The sequence below is a fragment of the Vombatus ursinus genome, unplaced genomic scaffold, assembly GCF_900497805.2.
Source record: "Vombatus ursinus unplaced genomic scaffold, bare-nosed wombat genome assembly UNPS02015406.1, whole genome shotgun sequence".
Lineage (NCBI taxonomy): Eukaryota > Metazoa > Chordata > Mammalia > Diprotodontia > Vombatidae > Vombatus > Vombatus ursinus.
The window spans coordinates 1,014,569-1,037,486 of NW_020955184.1; the positions used below are offsets into that span (position 1 = coordinate 1,014,569).

At 35.0% G+C, this 22,918-nt stretch overlaps 1 protein-coding gene across 3 annotated transcripts in view; it reads right to left on the reverse strand.

Annotated features, from left to right (window-relative positions):
• MIPOL1 (mirror-image polydactyly 1) overlaps positions 1–22,918 on the reverse strand; it is a 476,051-nt gene that overhangs the window by 291,743 nt on the left and 161,390 nt on the right. The window lies entirely within an intron of this gene.

Consider the following 22,918-nt stretch of genomic DNA (forward strand, 5'->3'; position numbering starts at 1 on the left):
TGAAACTATTCCTTTTCTTTCTGATATAGTATATCAAAGATGCTCACCTAGACAAAGATCTAAGAACAAAAAATTTACTACCTTTGGAGTTTAATTAAAAAAAAAAAACAAAAACCCAAACTCAAAGAATTATGATGTGCCTTGAGAGAAGCCTATCCTTGCCTTGTAAAGTGAGTTATGAAAACTTTAATTACATTTACAACATGTCTTTGCAAATCAGGATTTTCAACACTTGTAACATCATCATCAACATCAACAGAAAAAAAAATCAAAATTGATTAGTTGTACAACATGAAATGTATGTTGCCTTATCGAAGTCCATTTCATACTTCAATATTCTTATTCAAGCTAAGCAACATTAGCCTTCACACTAATCTTTAAAACCTGTAATTTAACTTTAATTTGCCTATATTTTAAATACATTGCCTTGTTTAATGCATCAATAAACATTAATAGATTTTTTAATATTTCGAATATAGTATTTCACTATTATGTATTTCCTTCATAATCTTTTTTATGCATTTAAAAATATTCTGGGATGTTCAATGGCTTCACCAGATTTCCAAAGGAATCCCAGATACTAAAAAAAAAAAAAGTCAAGAATCTCTGCTCTAAAATTACTTTTCATTAACCCCACTAATAGTGTCTTCTCTCTGAGATAACTTCAATTTTCACCTATAAATTTTGGATCTAGAGATTATATTTGCATATTATCTCCCCCATTAGGACCTGAGCTTCTTGAGGGCAAGGACTGTTTTTACCATTCCTTCTGTCTCTAGAGCTTAGCATAGTGTCTGTCTAAGCACTATTAAGTGATTAATAAACGCTTGTTCATAAACTGATGGGTAATTTCTATTTTTAATGGAATTTACTACTCAGGTAAAAATTTCCACCTTCTATTCTAAGCTACTTACTTGACATGAAATGTTTTCTAATTTCATTTTTAAAAATATGCTTCATTTTTAAAAACTAATTTAATTTTATCAATTATCAAGCATTTTTTTTTCTCCTCACCTCCCTTCTACCACAACCACCCCATTGGGGAAAACACAAAACCTTTTTAACAAATATGTATAGCCAAGCAAAACAAATTCTATACGGGCCATGTCCAAAAATGTATGTAAAATTCTACATATTAGTCCATTACTTCTTTGGAAGAGATAGATGGCATTCCTCACACTCAGTCTTCTAAAATCACGTTTGATCATTTTGTTGTTCAAAGTTCTTCAGTCTTTCAAAATCATTCATTTTTACAATGTTGTTCTAGTATCAATTGCCCTCCTGGTTCTACTTACTTTGCTCTGCATCAGTTCATACATGCCTCTCTACATTTCTTTGAAATAGTTTCTTTCGTGATTTCTTACATCTGGGACCTTTTTCTATTTCTTTGATCTCTTTGGTGGTATAGACCTAATAGTGGTATTGCTGAATTAAAGAGTATGTTATAGTTTAGTAACTTTTGGGGAATAGTTTAAAACTACTTTCCAGAATGGCTAAACTAACTCATAGCTCTACCAACAGTACATTAATATGCCTGTTTTCCCAGAGCTGATCTAACATTTGGCATTTTCCTTTTTTGTCAACTTTGCCAATCTGATAGTATATCTGCTTTACTTGGTTGCTAAAGTTGCTTTAATTGGCATTTCTATAACTAATGATTTGGAAAATTTTTAGGTATGGCTATAGATTTTACATATGGCTATAGCTTAGATTTCTTCCCTTGAGAACTGCTTTTGTTCATATCCTTTGTCCACTTATCATTTAGGTAATGACTCTTTTTCTTATAAATTTAAATCAGATCTATATAGAAAGACTTTTATTAGAGAAATATACTATAAAGATTTTTTCTGGTTAACTGTTTCTTTCTAATCTTAGAACTGAATTTGTACAAAACTTAAAATTTTATGTATTTAAAATTGCCCATTTTGTCTCTTTTGGTCTTTCTCTTTGGTTTGGTCATGAATGCTTATTTAGTCATGAATTCTCCTATGTATATCATTTGAAAGGTAATGTCTTCCTTGTTCTTCTAATTTGTTTATGAAGTGACCTTTTATATCTAGGACATGTATCCATTTATAGCTTACCTTGTTATATGTTGATCTAAATGTAATTTCTGCAGAATTACTGTCCAATTTTCCTAGCAGTTATTGTCAAACACTTAGTCCTTATCCTGGACTAAGCTGAGGCTTTGGGGTTTATTGAATGCTGAACTATTGAGTTCTTTTGCTTCTGTATGTTGTGTACCAAATTTGTTCTTCTTACTGGTCAACCTCTATATTTTTTAACAAGTCTCAAACTATTTGATGATTATTACTTTGTAATATTTTTGAGATTTGGTACTGCTAGACTTCCCTCTTTCTCATTTTTTTTCATTATTTTTCTTAAGATGCTTGATCTTTTGTTTCTCTAAGTGAGTTTTGTTATATTTTTCTAGTTCTATAAAGGAATCCTTTGGTAGTCTGATTGGTATTATACTAAATCAGTAAACTAATTTAGGTAGCATTGTTATTTTTGTTATGTTGCATTGGCCTACCTTGAGCAATTAATACTGCTCTAATTTTTAAAATTGCCTTTATATTTGTAAATAGAATGCTTCATTTTTTTAAACCTACTCTTAATCTCCTTGTGCCCAATCCATTCTTTTTTTTTTTCTTTCTGATATTCTACTTTTATTTGTGGTGGAATTACTCTTCATGTTCTGATCTTTTGAGCTTTCTCTTAATCCATGGTATTTATTCGTTACATTTGAAGTTTTCCTCTGCTTATTCATCTTTCGAGTCCCACTTCCTAGATTGGAACCTTGTAGTCTTAGATGAAGTAGACAAGCTTGACTGAATCTTCTCACCTCTGCACTCTGGACGTCACTGATCTTTCCCTGACATATTTTTTGATGCAATGGCTAGTTCCTTTCCTTGTCCTTGTTTGCATCCCTGGTTTGACAGGGAACTGTGTCCATAGGTAGGAGTAGGTCTAATCCTGTGCCTCAACCCGTGGATTCTGTATCTGTTTTCTTATGGACCAATACAGTTGTTTGCTTCAGTATTGTTTCTGTATTTATTCTTGTGTATTCTCCCACTGGGAGCTGACTTTGTCCTCAGCTGAAGTTCTAACAACTCTTTTTCATATCTCTTTATTGAGCTTGTGTGACATGTGAGGAACTTATCTCTTCAGTCCTCTTACGTGGATGAGTCTCCTAAGGGCAGATGATATAAATTAATGCTTTGTAAATAAGTGGGGGGGGAGAGGGGAGAGGTATTTTTGCCCAGTACTACCATTACACCTAATTAGCAACTAAGTATGTAAAATTTGGTTTATAGGGGAGTATTTCTTTCCAGAAGATTATTTCACTTCACTATTTTATTCTATTTTACTACTCCCTGTGGCCAAGCCATTTTATTCTAATTCACAGTTTTCCTGATTTAAGTCACCTATCATGATTAGAATAATACAGAATTAGTTCCACGTCCGGGAGCCAAGATGGCTGAGTAAAAAGGCAGTTGCTCTCAGCCTCCCCTATCAACCTCTGAAAACCCAGAAAATATCACCCCAGAAAAAACCCTGGAACAGCTGAACCAGAAGAAAAACAGGATGCAAAGGTGCAGTAGCCCAGGTAGCTAGAGGGATTAACAGGAAAGGCCCCTCTTACCCTGGGGGAAGGGGAGCAGTACAGAACCAAGAGTCACCCAGTCAGCTAGTGGAAAGACCCACTTTAGCACACCAGGAGGAGATTCTGGTGCCTTGGCATTCTATAGCAAATGGGTCTCCCAGTGCCTCAGCAAAAATAAGGGAAGTAGCACTACAAAGGGCCCCAGGCGGATAAGCACCCAGCAGCATTCATCTGAAAGGAGCTGAAGAAAGCAATCTAGAGGTGCCAAAAAGTTCCAGCCTTGTTGATTCCAGCCCAACACCAGGTAAGCTGTCAAAACCCTACAGCCTCCAACTGCCAACCAGGAGGAGATCCTGAAGCCCAGGTGGCTGAGCAGGCAAACACCAACAGCTGGACCTCTGAGTGCCTCAGTGAGGGCAGGGGAACCGGTGGAAAACAGCTCAAAAAACCACCAGGTGCCTTGGCATTCTACAGCAAAGGAATCTCCCAATGCGTCAACAGAACTAAGGAACGCAGCACTGCAAGGGGCCCCAGGCAAACAAACACCAGACAGCACCCATCTAAAAGGAGCTGAACAAAGCTAAAGGAAAGGAAAAGCAGGCAACCTAGATTTACCTGAAAGTCCCAGGCTTGATGATTCCAGTCCAACACCAGGTAAGCTGCCAGAACCCTACAGCCTCCAATTGCCAACATGAGGCCCCAGCACACAAAGCCAGTGACCAAGACTGAGGCTCCGAACACAAGAAGCTTGGGTCAGTGCCCTCTGCTCCCCAGCAGGAGAGCATAATCTCTTTAAAGCCCAGGGAATAAAGAAACACCAAGAGTAAAAAGAAACGTATGACAGATTCATATTATGAGAAGAGTGAAGATCACAGAAATTCTGAAGAGGACAACATTATCATCAAACCCACATCTACAACATCAAAAGGGAATATGAACTGGTCTGAAGCCCAAAAAGCCTTCTTAGAAGAGCTCAAGAAGGATTTTAAGTCAAATGAGAGAGGTAGAGGAGTCCTTTAGAAGTACAATTGGCCAACTGGAAAAAAAGTACACTGAAGAAAACAAATCCCTTAAAAATACAATCGACCAACTGGAGAAGAAAGTACAAAATCTAACAGAAGAAAACAATATGTTAAAAATTAGAGTTGAACAAATGGAAACTAGTGACTCTATGAGAGAACAAGAATCAGTCAAACAGAAACAAAAAATGAAAAAATAGATGAAAACATAAAATACCTCATAGGTAAAACAACTGACCTGGAAAATCAATCCAGGAGAGACAATTTAAAAATGATTGGCCTACCTGAAAATCATGATGAAAAAAAGAGCCTGGACAATATTGTTCAGGAAATCATAAAGGAAAACTGCCCTTAAGTCCTAGAACCAGAAGACAAAATAACCATAGAAAGAATCCACCACTCCCCGCCTGAAAGAGATCCCAAATTGAAAATGCCAAGGAACATAATAACTAAATTCCAAAATTACCCGATTAAAGAGAAATTACTGCAAGCAGCCAGAAAGAAACAATTTAAATATCATGGAACCACACTCAGGATTACAGAGGACCTTGCAGCCTCTACATTAAAAGACCATAGGGTGTGGAACATGATATTCCATAAGGCAAAGGAGCTTGGAATGCAGCCAAGAATTAACTACCCAGCAAAAATGAGTGATTTTTCAGGGAAGGAGATGGATATTCAACAAAATAAGGGACTTCCAAACCTTCCTGATAAAAAAACCAGAGCTCAACAAAAAATTTGATCTTCAAGAATACTATAGAATTAGGCATTCATAAAATGTCAAACACAAATCCTAACATCATATAACAATTAGAGAGAAAAATTTTACATTTATCTTCAAAAGAAACTGCTTATTTATGAAGCAGACCCAGGTGAATATTATCATTTAGCAATTAGTCATGAGCTAAAAATCATAGGATCACAGATTTAGGGCTGTAAGGCAATTTATTTAGAAAGTAATTTATTCCAATCTCTCTCTCTCTCTCTCTTTTTTTGTGCAGATGTGGAAACTGATGCACAGAGAGATTAAAATGACTTGCCTGTGGTTACTGAGTGAGAAAGTGTCTGAATCAGTATTTAAACCCAAGTCTTCCAGGCTCCAAGGCCAGTACCCTATCTACCAAACAATGCCTCTCACTCTGCTTGCATGATCACTTTGAGATTCCTGTTCCCAATAATATGACAGAAAAGGAAAATGATAAATGTTGGATGGAGTGTGGGAAAATTGGGACACTAATGCACTGTTGGAGTTCTGATCTGTTCCAATCATTCTGAAGAACAATTGGAGCTATTCTCAAAGGGCTATAAAATTGTGCATACCCTTTGAACCAGCAATACTAGGTCTATATCCCAAAGAGAAAAAATATTTATAGCAGTTCTTTTTGTGGTGGCAAAGAATTAGAAATTGAAAGGATGCCCATCAATTGGGGAATGGCTGAACAAGTTGTGGTATATGATAGAATATTATTGTGCTGTAAGAAATTACTAGCACTGGGGCAGCTAGGTGGCACAGTAGATAGAGCTCTGGCCTTGGAGTCAGGAGGACCTGAGTTCAAATCTGACCTCGGACACATGATATTTACTAGATGTGTGACCCTGGGCAAGTCACTTAACCCGATTGCCTCACCACAAAAAAAAAAAATTACTAGCATGATTTCAGAAAAACCTAAAAAGACTTATGTGAACTGATGCAAAGTGAAGTCAAGAGAACATCGTACACAATAACAGCAATACTGTATGATGATGATCTGTAAATGACTTAGCTATTCTCAGCAATAAAAAGAACCAAGACAATTCCAAAGGACTCATGATGAGAAATGCTATCCACATCCAGAGAAAGAACTGATGGAGTCTGAATGCAGATTGAAGCATACCAGTTTTCACTTTCTTTTTTCTTTCTTTTCTGGTTTGTGTCTTCTTTCACGATATAACTAATATATTAATATGTTTTGCATGACCATACATGTATAACAAATCAAATTGCTTACCATCTTAGAGAGAGGGGAGAGAGTAAGGGAGAGGGAGGATTTGGAACTCAAAATTTAAAAAAAAATGCTAAAAATTATCTTTACCCATAATAGGAAAAAATAAAATATTATTTAAAAAAAAATGTGACGAGCCTTCTCTTGCCAAACAGGACATCTGAATGTACCGCAGAGAGTAACTGGGAAAATGCCAACCTTGTACATGAACAGTCATAAGCACGTTCCTGCATAGCAGGATGTGATAAAACCATTAAAAGCTGTAAAAGCAGGTATGCTTGCCAATTGCGTTATTAGTACAGTGAAGGGTATTAAAGAGACAATAATGTGGCAGTCATAAAATTATTGCTTTTCTTATACAAGGAGCTCAAAATTTGCAAAACTGCAGCTTGATTACAAAATATCTATTCATGGCAAGTTATAGCTAAAAACATAGTAAACATTTGATCTTTAGTCATATGTACTATAGTTTCAAGAGGAAAAATTAGATTTGAAATTACCTTTATGGTATTTCCTCAACTTGGAGACCAGTAAACATTGCCTCACCCCCCCCACCCCGGTAAGAATATTGTTGCAGCAGCTTTCCAACTTCCTCATTTTTCTGTGGCACTTCTATAATTAAACATGATTTTGCAAAATGCTATAGGAATAGAAAAACTAGTTGCTAACTAAAGGCACTATAACAGACTTCCAACTAATAAATGTGGTAATAGATTACTAGGTTAAAAATATGCTAATTAATTTAAATAACAGACAAAATATGCCAGTTAATTTTTATTTAAAAACTTCATTTACCTTTAGTGAAAAATATTTATTTTTCTCCTCTTTGCATTCAAAAAGACATATTAGAATAGCTAATGAGGACAATTAAATCTTGATATATTTATGTTCTTTTTAGCCCTAATAAAAGCTGAAAATACTTGAAATTGAAATCTAAATACTATGGTGTGATTAAAATTCATTTTTCTTACTTTAAAATATTTTTTCACATCTCCACATTAAAGGAAGCAGTCACGTACTTTCAGAAGAAATATTTATTGCAAGTGAATCAGTCATAAGATAAGATCATAAATTTAGAGCTACAAGAAGCCTGAGAAATCATTTCCAAAACCTTCATCGGATGTGTAGCAGGTTTAGGTAACATGTATCTGACATGTATGATTCTATGAATTACAAAGAGTAGATTATACAAGAAAATATGCATAGAAAAATATTAAAAATATCAAATATGAGCTACCACATAGTACATGTTTCAGAAACAGAAATACATTTAACCTAGTTGTGGGCATGCTGTGTGGACACTTAGTTAATAATCACACCGTCCCTCATAACTCTCCAACTTTTTACTGGCTCATTCCATTATTCTCTATTCACCACTGAAGAGCAACAAAGTGATGGAGTGGGTAGAGTGTCAGGATGGGAAAACTTCAATTCAAATCTGGTCTCACTTCCTGGCTATGTGTCCCTGAGCAAATCACTTAACCTCTGTTTGCCTCTATTTCTTCATCTATGAAAGGGAGATAATAATAGCACCTACCTCCCAGATTTGTTATGAAAATCAAAGGACTGATCTGTAAAGCACTTAGCTTAGTAGTAGGTGCAATACAAATGTTAGCTATTATTCTTCAGGTTCTATGGCAATGAAAGTGTATGTTGGGCTATTTCCTCATGTAACTGAGATTTGATGTATGCCCAAACCACCTAAGATGAAGGCATCCAAATGGAAGACATCTGTTAACCTGCTTTTGGGGGGAAAGATTTTGCACTGACCCTGAGATCTTTCAATTGGTTATGCAGCTAAAACTGGCTACAACTTTAAGTGTACTTGACTGAGGCAAAGCCATTCTCTCTTTCTAGCAGCAATGTCCTGGAGTAAATGACTCATTCATTCACAACATGGGTACCACACAGTAAGGATCATTTTCCTATTCTAAGGCCCTATCAGGCTTCTGCCCAAGAAACAGGTTTGGGATTTTGGTTTTGTTTTGTTTGCTCTTTTCAGTTCTTAGTGCAGCGTGTAGAGTCCTCAACCCTGGAGCTCAAGCCAAGGAGATACAGATCCCAGGCCAAATGTTGTCTTCACCCCAGCAGAAAAGCAAACCTAGGTGAGGGGGTGGGGCAGAGAAGGGAGGAGAGTTAGACTAGAAACTGAATTAAGATATGAAACTAATTCCTTTCTCCTACCCAGAGCCTAGGGTTGTATAAAGGGAATTATGTTCCTCAGATGTTGGAATGTTTATATGTCTGTTTTTGATATACTTTTGAAGTATAAATTCCTATGTACTAATCTCATATCCTGCTGGTTCTCTATATAGTAAGATATATTAATACACTATGACCAGGTAGGATTTATACCAGGAATGCTGGGCTGGTTCAATATTAGGAAAATTATCAGCATAATTGATCATATCAACAACAAAACTAACAGAAACTATATGATCATCTCAATAGATGCAGAAAACGCTTTTGACAAAATACATCTATTCCTATTAAAAACACTAGAAAGCATAGGAATGAATGGAGTCTTCCTTAAAATTGTAAATAGCAACTACCTAAAACCTTCAGCAAGCATCATATATATTGGGGACAAGCTAGAAGCATTTCCAATAAGATTGGGGGTAAAACAAGGATGTCCATTATCACCACTGTTCTTCAATATCGTACTAGAAACATTAGCTTTAGCAATAAGAGAAGACAAAGAAATTGAAGGTATTAGAATAGGCGAAGAAGAAACAAAGCTATCACTCTTTGCAGATGATATGATGATATACTTAGACAATCCTAGAGAATCAAGTAAAAAACTACTTCAAATAATAAACAACTTCAGCAAAGTTGCAGGCTATAAAATAAACTCACATAAATCACTGGTATTTCCACATATTACCAACAAAGCCCAATAGCAAGAGATAGAAAGAGAAATTCCATATAAAGTTACTGTAGACATTATAAAAGATTTGAGAGTCTACCTACCAAAGCAAACCCAGGAACTATATGAACACAATTATAAAACACCTTTCACACAAGTCAGATCTAAATAATTAGAAAAACATCAGTTGCTCATGGGAAGGCCGAGTTAACATAATACAAATGACAATTCTACCTAAACTAATTTACTTATTCAGTGCCATACCAATCAAACTACCAAAAAATTATTTGATAGAGCTAGAAAAATAATAACAAGATTCATCTGGAATAACAAAAGGTCCAGAATATCAAGGGAATTAATGAAAAGAAATGCAGGGGAAGGTGGCCTAGCTTTAAATTGTATTATAAAGCAGCAATCATCAAAACTGCTTGTACTGGCTAAGAAATAGAGTGGTGGATCAGTGGAATAGGTTAGCAATGGAAGACACAGTAGTCAATGACTATAGTAATCTACTGTTTGATAAACCCAAAGACCCCAGCTTCTGGGATGAGAACTCACTATCTGACAAAAACTGCTGGGAAAACTGGAAAAGAGTATGGCAGACACTAAGCCTAGACCAAAATCTCACACCACATACCAAAATAAAGTCAAAATGGGTACATGATTTAGATATAAAGGCTGATACTATAAGCAGACTGGGAAAGCAAGGAATAGTTTATCTATCAGATTTATAGAGAACAGAATTCAAGACCAAACAGGAGACAGAGAACATTATGAAATGCAAAATGAGTAATTTTGATATATTAAACTGAAAAGCTTTTGCACAAAGCCAATGCAACCAAGGTTAGAAGGAAAGTAGAAAATTGGGAAAGAATTTTTACAATCCGTGTCTCTGATAAAGGCCTCATTTTTAAAATATATAGAGAATTAAGTCAAATTTATAAGAATACAAGTCACTCTCCAATTGATAAATAGTCAAAGGATATGATCAGGCAGTTCTCAGATGAAGAAATTAAAGCCATCTATACTCATATGAAAAAATGCTCCAAATCACTATTGATCAGAGAAATGCAAATCAAAACAACTATGAGGTACCATATCACACCCATCAGATTGGCCAACATGACAACAGGAAAATGATAAATGTTGGAGAAGATATGGGAAAACTGGAACACTAATGCATTGTTGGTGGAGTTGTGAAATGATACAATCATTGGAGAGCAATTTGGTACTATGCCCAAAGGGCTATAAAAATGTGCATACCCTTTGACCCAGCAATAGCACTTCTAGGGCTATATCCCAAAGAGATCACACAAACGGGAAAAGGACCTACATGTACAAAAATATTTATAGCAGCTCTTTTTGTGGTGGCAAAGAATTGGAAATTGAGGGTATACCCATCAATTGGGGAATGGCTGGATACGTTGTGGTATATGAATATGATGGAATACTACTGTGTTATAAGAAATGACGAACAAGCTGACTCCAGAAAAACCTGTTAAGACTTGTATGGTCTGATACTAACTGAAACGAGCAGAACCATACAGTAACAGCCACGTTGTGTGAGGACTAACCTTGATAGACTTAGCCCTTCTCAGTAATGCAAGGATCTAAGACATTTCCAAAGGTTTCATGATGGAAAATGCTATCCATATCCAAAGAAAGAACCATGGAGTTTGAATGCAGATCAAAGCATACTATTTGCTATTTTTTCCTTCTACTTTGTTTTGTTTCCTCTTTTTGATGGTTCCTCCTATTAGTTCTAATTCTTTCTTACAACATCACTAATGTGAAAATATGTTAAATAGGAATGTATATGAATAGCCTATATCAAAGTTTTTGCTTTCTTGGGGAGGGAGAGGAGGAAAAATTTAAAACTCAAAAGCCTATGGAAATGATTGCTGATAAATCAAAACGAATTTTAAAAAAAGATAGACATGATTCTGCTCAGCCACGTGAGGAAGAGGGAGAGAAGGACAAAGCATTTTGCTTATTCAAAATAAGTGGTCAAATAATATGAACAAATAATTATTAAAATAAGAATAAGAAATTATAAAGAATGCTACAAATCATAAGTGAAATGAAAATTAAAACAAATTGAAGCCTTTACTTCAAACTTGGGCAACTGGCAAACATAATGAATGATGATGACAGTCAATGTTGAAGGGACTGTGGAAGGGCAGGCACCCTAATACATAGTTAGTAAAGCTGTGAAATGATATAACCATTCTGGAATAATACAAGCTGGAATTATGCAAAGAAGGTGATTAAAATGACCCTACCCTTAGACCCAGAGATTCCATTTTAAGCCAAAGGCATCAATGACAAAAAGAAAGGCCCTTGTAAACACCAACATATTTATGCCAGATTTTTTTTGGCAGTAATAAAAAGTTTATGGAAAGAAACAGACTATCCTCCACTGACTGGAGGATGGCTAAATAATCATGTATGAATGAAATAGAATTTATTTATGTTTCAGTCACATCAGACCCTTTGTGATTTTATTTGATTTTATTCTATATTTGATTCTAATCTACTCTACTCTATATTTCCTTGGCAAAGATACTGGAGTGGTTTGACATTTCCTCATCCAGTGTATACATTTTGTCAGGCATCAGGGGTTAAGAGATTTGCCCAGGGTCAAGAAACTAAAAAGTGTCTGAGGCTAGATCTGAACTCAGGTTTTCCTGACTCTGACTCCAACCCAGTACTCTATGAAGGTAATAGAATATTAAGAAACAATTAACATAATGAATACAGAGAGGAAAGTTAAGACTTACATGAAATGATATTAAGTGAAGTAAATGAGATTCACAATTACTACAACACTGTAAATGGAAAGAACAACAATAGAACTGAAATTAAACATATTACATTGAAATCATAATGAATGAGATTGGCCCCAAAGGAGAGAGATGAGAAGACAACTGACTCTATTCCATTGTAGAAAGAAGTAGGGAAGTATGGGTGTAGGAAACTATTAATATCAGAGTTTTGTGTTATTTTTTTTTGAAAATTTTTGTGTTTCCTCCTTTCTTCAATCTTTACTAAGAGATACATCATTCTTAGAGGAAATAGACGGAAGAATACAGTGGAAACAGAATTGATATAAAAACAAAAGACATCAATAATATTTTGTTTAAAAAAACTCCATTCTTTTTGCTCAGAAAACAAATTAAAATGAGATCGTAGAGATTAGTTTGGTGGACCCATTTGTAATACAGTAGGTAGTGAGGGCAACAGTAAGCAGCACCACAATAAGAGAGTTGTGTAGGATTCCAGAAGTCATCTCTTTTTGAGATGGACTTCAATTTTATTCCCTTGAAAGGAAAAGGATAGAAACTAACCTTAAAATAAAATTATACACTCTCAGTTGCTATTTATATCTATTTTCTCAAAAAAGAGAAGTCCCAAGATGAGTTGCTATGTAATGTTATTTACTAACAAAGATATTTTGGGAAGTACAACCAAATTTTAATTTGTATGTATGTATATATGTATGCATGCTTGTATTTATTTTATCACAAAGGTTAGACATGGGGTAGAGAAAGGAAGAAAAGAAGATAAAGGATAGCAGTCAATATTTAACCTTGCTTTATTGTTTGCTATTTGCTCACTTAGGAAAATATATGCTAAAAAGAAATACCAAATATTTGAATTTACACTATTACATTTGTTTGTAAACAAAAAAAAAGTAGTTTGGATGTTTGTTTAATAATATAATAAATAAGTATGTACATTGTGTACTTTAATATGGTGAAACTGTGTTCTTGATGTTTATTAAAAATCTTTTCTAATATTGATCTAAAAACAAGAATTGAGAATATACTTAATTGGAAAAAACCAAAACATTTGTAGGAAAGGGTGCAAATGAAGATTTTCTTGCTGAAGGGAAAGACTATAAAGACTCACCAGAAAGGGTGAGTACTCTCCACAAGACATATACTAACAAATAGAAGATGAGGAAGACATAATAAGGTAGCAGTTTATATGAAAAACACATGAAAATATCTGGAAATCCCAAAATGAAGAAAAATTAGCCTATTTAAGTAAGCACTATTTTTAACTTTTGTGAACTTCAATTGTGTTTCTTCTTTTGTTATACCTCTTTTTGCTTTCTCTTTATTCTGCCATATACACCTTTATCTAAGTCATTTGTAAAAATGTCAGTAGCACAAAGTCAAAGATAGACACATGGAGCATTCCACTACAGACTATTTTCCAAGATGAATCATTAGTGACTCTAATGCAAATCCTGCCATTCAACTATTTTCAAAGATATTTAACTATTTTATCATATGGAAAAAACAACAACAACAACAACAACCTGTTTTTTCTTTCTCTGGAGATGGATAGCATTTTTTATCATAAGTCTTTCAGAGTTATCTTGGATCATTGTATTGTTGAAAATAGCCAAATCATTCACAGCTGATCATCTTACAATATTGCTGTTACTTTATACACAGTACATTTCACTTTCTATCAGCCCATGCAAGTCTTTCCAGGTTTTTCTGAAAGCATCCTGCTCATCATTTCTTATAGTACTATAGTATTCCATCATGATCACCTAGTACCATTCCCTCAATTTTTAATTCTTTACCTCCAGAAAAGTGTTGCTATAAATATATTGGTATATATAGTTCCTTTTTTTTTTTTAAATCTCTTTTGAGATACATACCCAGTAGTGGTATTGCTAGTTCAAAAGGTATGCATGGATTTATGGCCCTTTAGGCATAGCTGCAAATTGCTCTACAGAATGGTTGAATCAGTTCATAACTCCACCCCTCCAACGTTTGTCATTTGCCTTTTCCGTCCTATCGAGACAATCTAATAGGTATGAGGTAGTACCGCAGAATTGTTTTAATTTGCTTTTCTCCAATCAACAGTGAGTTAGAATATTTTTCCATATGGCAACAGATAGTTTTGATTATTTCATCTGAAAACTGATTATATCTTTTGAGCATTTATAAATTGGGAAATGAATCTTCTTCTTATAAATATGACTCAGTTCTCTATGTGTTTGGGAAAAGAAGCTTTTATCAGAGAAACTTGCTACAATTTTTTTTTTCACAGTTACTATTGGTAACTGTATTTCCCTCTATCCTATTCCCCCACCCCCATTTATTTTATTCTCTCTCTCCTTTCACCCTGTCCTCCTCTAAAGTGTTTTGCTTCTGACCACTCCTCCCCCAATCTGCCCTCCCTTCTATCACCCCCTTTAATTCCCTTCTCTCCTGCTTTCCTGTAGGGTAAGAAAGATTTCTATACCCAATTGCATGTATATGTTATTCCCTCTTTGAGCCAATTCTGTCGAGAGCAAGATTCACTCACTTCCCCTTATGTCTCTCCTCTTCCCCTGCATAGTAAAAGCTTTTGCCTGCCTCTTTTATGTGAGATAATTTACCTCATCCTACCTCTCCCTTTCTCTTTCTCCCAGGACATTCCTCTTTCACCTCTTAATTTTATTTTTTAGAAATCATCCCTTCATAGTAAACTAACACTTGTGCCCTCTGTCTATATATATATACTCCTTCTAACTACTCTAATAATTAGAAAAGTCTTCTGAGTTACAAACATCATATTCTCATGTAGGAATGTAAACAGTTTAACCTTACTAAGTCCTTTATGATTTCCTTTTCCTATTTATCTTTTTATGCTTCTTTTGAGTCTTGTATTTGAAAGTCAAAATTTCTACTCACTCAGGTGTTTTCATCAAGTATGGTTCAAAGTCCTCTATCTCATAAAAAAATCCTCCCCCTGAAGGATTATACTCAATTTTTATGGATAGGTGATTCTTGGTTGTAATGCTAGGTCCTTTGCCCTCCAGAATATCATATTCCAAGCCCTTCAATCCTTTAATGTAGAAGCTGTCAAATCTTGTGTTATCCTGTTATTGGCTCCACAATACTCGAATTGTTTCTTTTTGGGTGCTTGCAATATTGTCTCCTTGACCTGTGATCTCTGAAATTTGGCTATAAAATTCCTAGCAATTTTCATTTGAGGATCACTTTCAGGAGGTGATCAGTGGATTCTTTCAATTTCCATTTTATCCTCTAGTTAATATCAGGGCAGTTTTCCTCAATAATTTCTCGAAAGATAATGTTTAGGCTATTTTCTTGATCATGGTTTTCAGGTAGTCCAATAATTTTTAAATTCTCTCTCCTAGATCAATTTTCCAGGTCAGTTGTTTTTCCAATGAGATATTTCACATTATCTTCTATTTTTTTCATTCTTTCAGTTTTGTTTTATTTCTTTATGATTTCTCATAAAGTCATTAGCTTCCATTTGTTCCATTCTAATTTTTAAGGAAGTATTTTCTTCAGTGAGCTTTTGGACCTCCTCTTCCATTTGTCTGATTCTGCTTTTTAAGGCATTCTTCTCCTTACTGACTTTTTGGACCTCTTTTGCCATTTGGCCTAGTCTGTTTTTTAAGCTGTTATTTTTTTCAGTATTTTTTTTTTGGTGTGTCTCCTTCACCAAGCTGTTGACTCTTTTCTCATGATTTTCTTGTATCATTCTCATTTCTCTTCCCAATTTTTCCTCTAACCTTCTTGCTTTCTTTTCTTTTTCTTTTCTTTTTTTTTGGTGAGGCATTTGGGGTTAAGTTACTTACCCAGAGCCACATAGCTAGTGAGTGTTATGTGTCTGAGGCCAGACTTGAATTCAGGTCCTCTTGACTCCAAGGCCGGTGCTATATTCACTGCACCACCTAGTTGCCCCAACTGTGCCACCTAGCTGCCCCTCTTCCTTGATTTTCACAATCCTTTTGGAGCTCTTCAATGGACTGAGACCAATTCATATTTTTCTTGGAGGCTTTGGAGGTAGGAGCTTCGACTTTGCTATCTTCTTCTGAGTGTGTGTTTTGATTTTCCTGTCACCATAGTAACTTTCTATGGTCAGAATCTTTTATCCGTTGTTTGCTCATTTTCCTAGTCTACTTCTTGATTTCTAACTCTTTGTTAAAGTAGGGCTCTGTTTCCAGGGTGTACTCTTCCAAGCTTCAGGGGTTTTGTGCAGCTGTTTGCAGAGATACTTCTAGGTACGTGTAAGTTTTCAGTTCTTCCAAGGTGGTATGATCTAAGGAGAGGTGTTTACTCCTCTCGTGGCCTGTGCTCTGGTCTTTGAATGACCACAAGCACTCTTTTCTGCCCTGGAACTGTGAGGAGGATCCCTTCTCTACTGTTGCTGCTGCAAGCTCTGTTATGCTAACGCTCTTCCTCACCCCAAGACTGCCACCTACATCCAAGTATGGCCAAAGCAACAGAGTCCTGCCTCAGTGCAAGCAAAGAAACACCCCTGTAATCTCCTTCTGATCAGTTATTCGATCCCTTTACCATCTGTGGGCTGAGAGCTCCAGAAGCAGCCACTGACACTGCCACTGTCACTGTCACTGACGACTGAGTCACTCCCAAGATCTGCTCCTGGTCTGCTGTAGCCAGGGCTGTGCTGGCACAGCCTGCGCTGGACTGCACTCCACTCCCACTCTTGTACAACAGACCTTTCCTGCTGACCTTCTAAGTTGTCTTTGGCATCTGTGGGTTGAGAGGTCTGAAAACTATCAGTGCTGCCAGTGACCAGTCATTCCAAAGCCTGCTCTGGGTTTGCTGGGGCCTGGTCTGTGTTGGTGTGTTCTACATAGGACTGAGCTCCTCTATCACCGTGGTGCAACAGATCTTTCCTGCTGATTTTCTAAGTTGTTTTAAGCTGGAACTTTGTTTCACTCCATCTTTTTATGGGTTCTACTGCTCTAGAATTTGTTTAAAGTGATTTTGAAAAGGTATTTGGAGGGGTTTGGGGGAGAGCTCAATCAAGTCTCTGCCTTTATTCCACCATCTTGGCTCGGCCTCGCAGAACTCTTTATCAAATATGGAATTTTTTCCTAGATAAATTATGTTTTCCATATTTTCAAATACTGAGCTATTGCATTCCACTGATTCTGATTATCCTCTGTCTAGTCTGTTCCACTGATCTATCACTCAGTTTTTAACTGCTACCTGATGATAGTAATGACTGCTAATTTACACTATAGTTTGAGAGTTGAAAGTGATATTCTCTTTGTCCCTACCTCTTTCTATCATTTCACTAGATAGCCTAGATCTTTTCCCCTCCCAAAATGAGTTCTGTTATTATTTTATCAATTTTAGAAAGTATTCCCTAGGTAATTTTGTTGGCATGACATTAAAAGTGTAAATTAACTTACGTAGTTTGTCATTTTTTAATATAATGGCACAGATTTGCCATGAGCATGGAATATTCCTCTATTTAAGTTGTCCTTTATTCCTTTAAGGAACACTTTGTACTGAATCTATACAAGCCTTTTGTGTGCTTTGGTAGATCAATTCCAAGATATTTTAGGTATTTTATAGTTATTCGGAATATGTTTCCATTTCTATTTTGGCTTACTGCATTTTGTCACTATCATACAGAAAGGGAGTTGATTATTGAAGGTTTATAGCCTGAAACTCTGCTGAAGCTATTATCTTGATTACCATATTTGCTGATTCCTAGCATTTTCAAAGTATATCATTATGTCAATAGCAAGTAGAGATAAGTTTTTTATCTTACCTTTATTTCTCTTTATATCTTAAATATTTTTGTGTTATTTTATTGATATTAACATTTCCAGAATGATATCAAATAATAATTGGGAAATTGAGCAGCCTTGATCTCCTCCTGTATTTACTAGAGAAGGTTCTAGTGGATCTCCATTGCATTAAGATGCTTAATTTTTATTTTGGACAGATACTTTTTATGTAATTTTTTAAAAAAAGGTGTTACCTTTGCCCATAATTTGTATGTTTGGTTTTTTTTAAGCTCAGAAGAGTGTTGCACTTTGACAAAGGCATATTCTGCATCTATTGAGATAATAATTTGGTTTGGGACGTTGATTATTTTCCTGATGAACCATCATTGAATCCCTCATACACATCCCACAAGATCATAATGAATGATGCTTAAATAATTCGCTATACACTGACCAGATCTGTGTGAAATTTAGTCAATATTCATTAATAATATTGACCCACAGCAATTCTCCTCTGTTTTATAATACCCAATTTCAAATAGTAGGACTATATTTGTCTCAGAAAAGGATTCTAGTGAGGGAGTTTTCTTTCTCTATTTTTTTGAGAATAATGTGTGAAGAATGGACACGAAATGTTCTCTCAAAGCTTCATAAAATTTTTCCTATGAAACAATCAGTTCCAAGAATTTTTTTTGATACAGTAGTTCCTTTATATCTATTTAAATTTGATTTTAGGATATTAGGTTATTAAAGATCTCTGTCTGGTCTGATGATATATATTTGAGGTGAATTCAAGAGAGAAAGGGGATTCTGGGAAGATGGAGGAACATGTCAGAAAATTCCAAGCTATCAATATTTTCCCCCACAAAAGATATAAAATAGTACCTCAGGGCAAACATAGAGTGGTTAAAAAAAGAAAAATAAGAGTAACGGCAGAACAGGGGTCCTCCTGGGACAATCAGGGAAGATGTGAAGAAAAATCCTAACATTTTTTAAAAATGATTTTTATTTATTTGATTAAATATTTCCAAATTACCTGTAAAATTTTTTGAGGATTTTTAAAATTTTGAGTTCCAAATTCTTTCCTCCCCCCAAACCCTCCTTGAGAAGATAAGCAATTTGATATGAATTATACACATGAAATCCCACCAAATAAATTTCAATATTAGCCATGTTGTAAAAGAAAACAAACAAAACAAAACAAAAAAATAAAGTTTTTAAAAAGTCTGCTTCAATCTACATTCAGAGATCATTAGTTCTCTAATTGGAGGTGGTTAGCATTTTTCATCACAGATCCTTTGAAACTGTCTTAGATCATTGGTTTGATCAAAGCAGCAAAGTTATAGTTATAATACTGTATACAAAGTTACTATATACAAAGTTCTCCTTATTCTAATTTCATTTTGCATAGTTCACATAAGTGAACATCCTATGAAAACATCCTGCTCATCATGTCTTATAGTACAAAGTGTTTCATCGCAATCATCTATCACAACTTTTTCAACCATTTCCTAATTGATGGACATCCTTTCAATTTCAGAATCTTTGCCACCCCACAAAAAGAGCTGTTATAAATATTTTTGGTCAAATAGGTCCTTTTCCTTTTTCTCTGATCTCTTTGGGATATAGACCTAGTAGTGATTGCAAGGTCAAACAGTATGAACAGTTTTATAACCCTTTGGGCATAATTTCAAATTGTTCTCAGGAATGGTTGGACTAGTTCACAACATCACTAACAGTGCATTAGTGTCCCAACTTTTTCCACATCTCCAACATTTGATATTTTCCTTTTCTGTCATCTTATTCAATCTGATAGGTGTGAAGTGGTATCTCAGAGTAGTTTTAAAGTACATTTCTCTAATCAATGGTGTTTTCGAGCATTTTTTCATGTGACAATTGACAGCTTGATTTCTTCTATAAAAATCCTTTGACCAAATATCAATTGGTAAATGGTTCTTACTTTTACAAATTTGGTTCAGTTCCCTACCTGTTTGAGAAATTAGGCCTCTATCAGCAAAACTTATTCATAAACGTTTCCCCAGTTTTCTGTTTTCCTTCTAATTTTGTTTCTGCAAAAGCTTTTTAATTTCATTTAATCAAAACTAATGGAGAGGATTTCCAGAGCCAAGAATAAGCAATAAATCCCAATAACTTTCCCTTATTCACCTCTGAATACCCATAAAATAGTGCCCCCAAACAAATCCTGGAACAGCAGAATAGCAAAAAGATAAACTGAAACCATCTTTTAGCCAAGGCACTTGGAAGATCAGTTAAGAAAGGTCTGTCTCACTGAGATAAAAGAGGTACACAATCCAGGACAAGAAGCTCCACCTGAGTAAACCAGTGGTAGATCCTCAGCCCCAGTGCAGTGGAGCAGACAAATGCCAACACTAGGACCCCCATGTGTCCCAGCATAGCCAGGGGAACAGGCAAATTCCAGCTTCAAGAACTTCAGGGTGTTCTTCAGGGTAGCCCTGGGGAAACAAATATATACCAACCCTATGGGTGTCTAACCAAACAGGCAGTGGCCAGCGGTGGGCCCCTACTATGTGCTTCAGCATAACCCTGGGCAAACTGGTAGAGGAAAAATTGGGGGAAAAAATTGATGAAAGAGAATTATAAAAAAAGAGTCAACAACTTGGAAAAAGAAAACAAATGCTTAAAAAGTAGAACTGGCCAAATGAAAAGGAGATATAAAAATCCACTGAAGAAAACAACCCCTTAAAAAGTACAACTGGACAAATGGAAAAGGAAGTACAAAATCTAACAGAGGAAAACAACTCATTAAAAGTTAGAACTGGGCAAGTGGAACCTAATGATTCTGTGAGGTGTCAAGAATCAATCAAACAAATTCAAAAGAATAAAAAATAGGGAGAAAATGTAAAAGACCTCATGGGAAACAAAAAACAAACAAACAAACAAACAAACTTGATCTGGAGAACAGCCAGCAAAGATAATGTTAGAATCACCATATGAGACAACTTATGGTCTCCAGGAAATCCAGCAATCTTTGGATACCCTAGCAAAAGTGGTTCTAGATAACTGTTTACATCCCTATATGGAGGGATGATACTTGTAATTCTTAAAAACTGTATCACTAATAGTATAACTAGAAGGAATATACCTAGATAGAGGGTCAGGTATAAGATGGATTTGATGGAGTGAGAGTAAGAAAATAATTAAGGGATGAGAAAGAGGAATATACTGGATGCAGAAGGAAGGGAGAGGTAGAATGGGGTAAATTATTTCACATGAAGATACACAAAAAAATCTGTTACAGTGGAGGGGAACATGAAAGAATGGGTGGTGGGGATTACTTGAACCGTATCATTTTAAGAAAGGTTCCATTTATTCCTAGGCTTTCTAGTATTTTTTAATAGGAATAAGTTTTGTATTTTGTCAAAAACTTCCTGTATCTATTGACAGAATCTTATGTTTGTTTGTTACTGACATGGTTATATATCTTTATAGTTTTCCGAATATTGAACCAGTCTTGCATTCCAAATATATATATATGTATATATATTTGCACCAATATTCATTAGGGAAGTTGGTCTAGTTTACTTTCTCTGTTTTTGTTCTTCCTGGTTTAGGTATCAGCATAATATTTGTGTCACAAAAGGAATTTGGTAGGATGCCTTCTTTGTCTATTTTTCCAAATAGTTTATATAGTATTTGAATTAATTATTCTTTTAATGTTTTGTAAAATTCACCTGTAAATCTATCTGGTCCTGGGGATATTTTCTTAGGGAGTTCATTGATGATTTGTTCAATTTATTTTTCAAAGATAAGGTTATTTATGTATTCTATTTCCATATTTTTGTAAATATTCATCTATTTCACTTAGATTGTCAGTTTTACTGGCATATAGCTGGGCAAAATAACTCCTAATAACTCTTTAATTTCATCTTCATTGGTGGTGCATTCACCTTTTTCTTTTTGATATTAGTAACTGATTTTCTTCTTTTTTTAGTCAAATTAACCAATTAACCAATGGTTTATCTATTTTGCTGGGTTTTTTTTTTTAAATCAGCTCCTAGTTTTATTTATTAGTTCAATTTTTTTTGAACTTTCAATTTTATTAATCTTTCCTTTAATTTTCAGTATTTCTAAATTGGGACTTAATTGGGGATTTTAAAATTTGTTCTTTTTCTATTTTTTTTTTTTGGTGAATACCCAATTTCACTGATTTGCTTTTCATCTTTTATTGATGAACGCATTTAGAGGTACAACATTTCCCCTAAATATTGCTTTGGCCGGATCCCACAAATTTTGGATTGTTGTCTCACTGCTGTCATTCTCTTTAATGAAATCAATTGTTTCTATGATTTGTTCTTTCACCTACTCATTCCTTATAATTATATGAATTTCAAATTAGCATTTAGTATATGCTTCCAAGACCCTTTTTTAAATGTAATTTTTATCGCATTATGGTCTGAAAGGGGTGCATTTAGTGTTCCTGCTTTTCTGCATTTAATTATGAGCTTTTTATGCTCCAATACATGGTCAATTTTTGTGAAGGTGCCACATACAGCTGAGAAAAAGGTATATTCCTTTCTATTCCCATTCAGTTTTACCAGAAGTCTAACTTTTCTAAGATTTTATTCATCTCCTTGAATTATTTATTGTTTATTTATTTATTTTTGGTTAGCTTTATCTGTCTCTGAGTAGAGAATGTTGAGGTCTCCCACTAGTATAGTCTTAATATTTCTGCCTGTAATTTAATTTTTCCTTTAAGAATTTGCATGCTATGGCACATGATATGTTTAGTATTGATATTATGGTTCCTTTTAGCAAGATGTAGCTGACCTGATTATCCCTTTTAATTAGTTCTATTTTTGCTTTTGCTTTGTCTAAGATCATGATTGCTACTCCTATCTTTTTTTGCTTTAGCTGAAGCATAATAGATTCTGCTCCAGC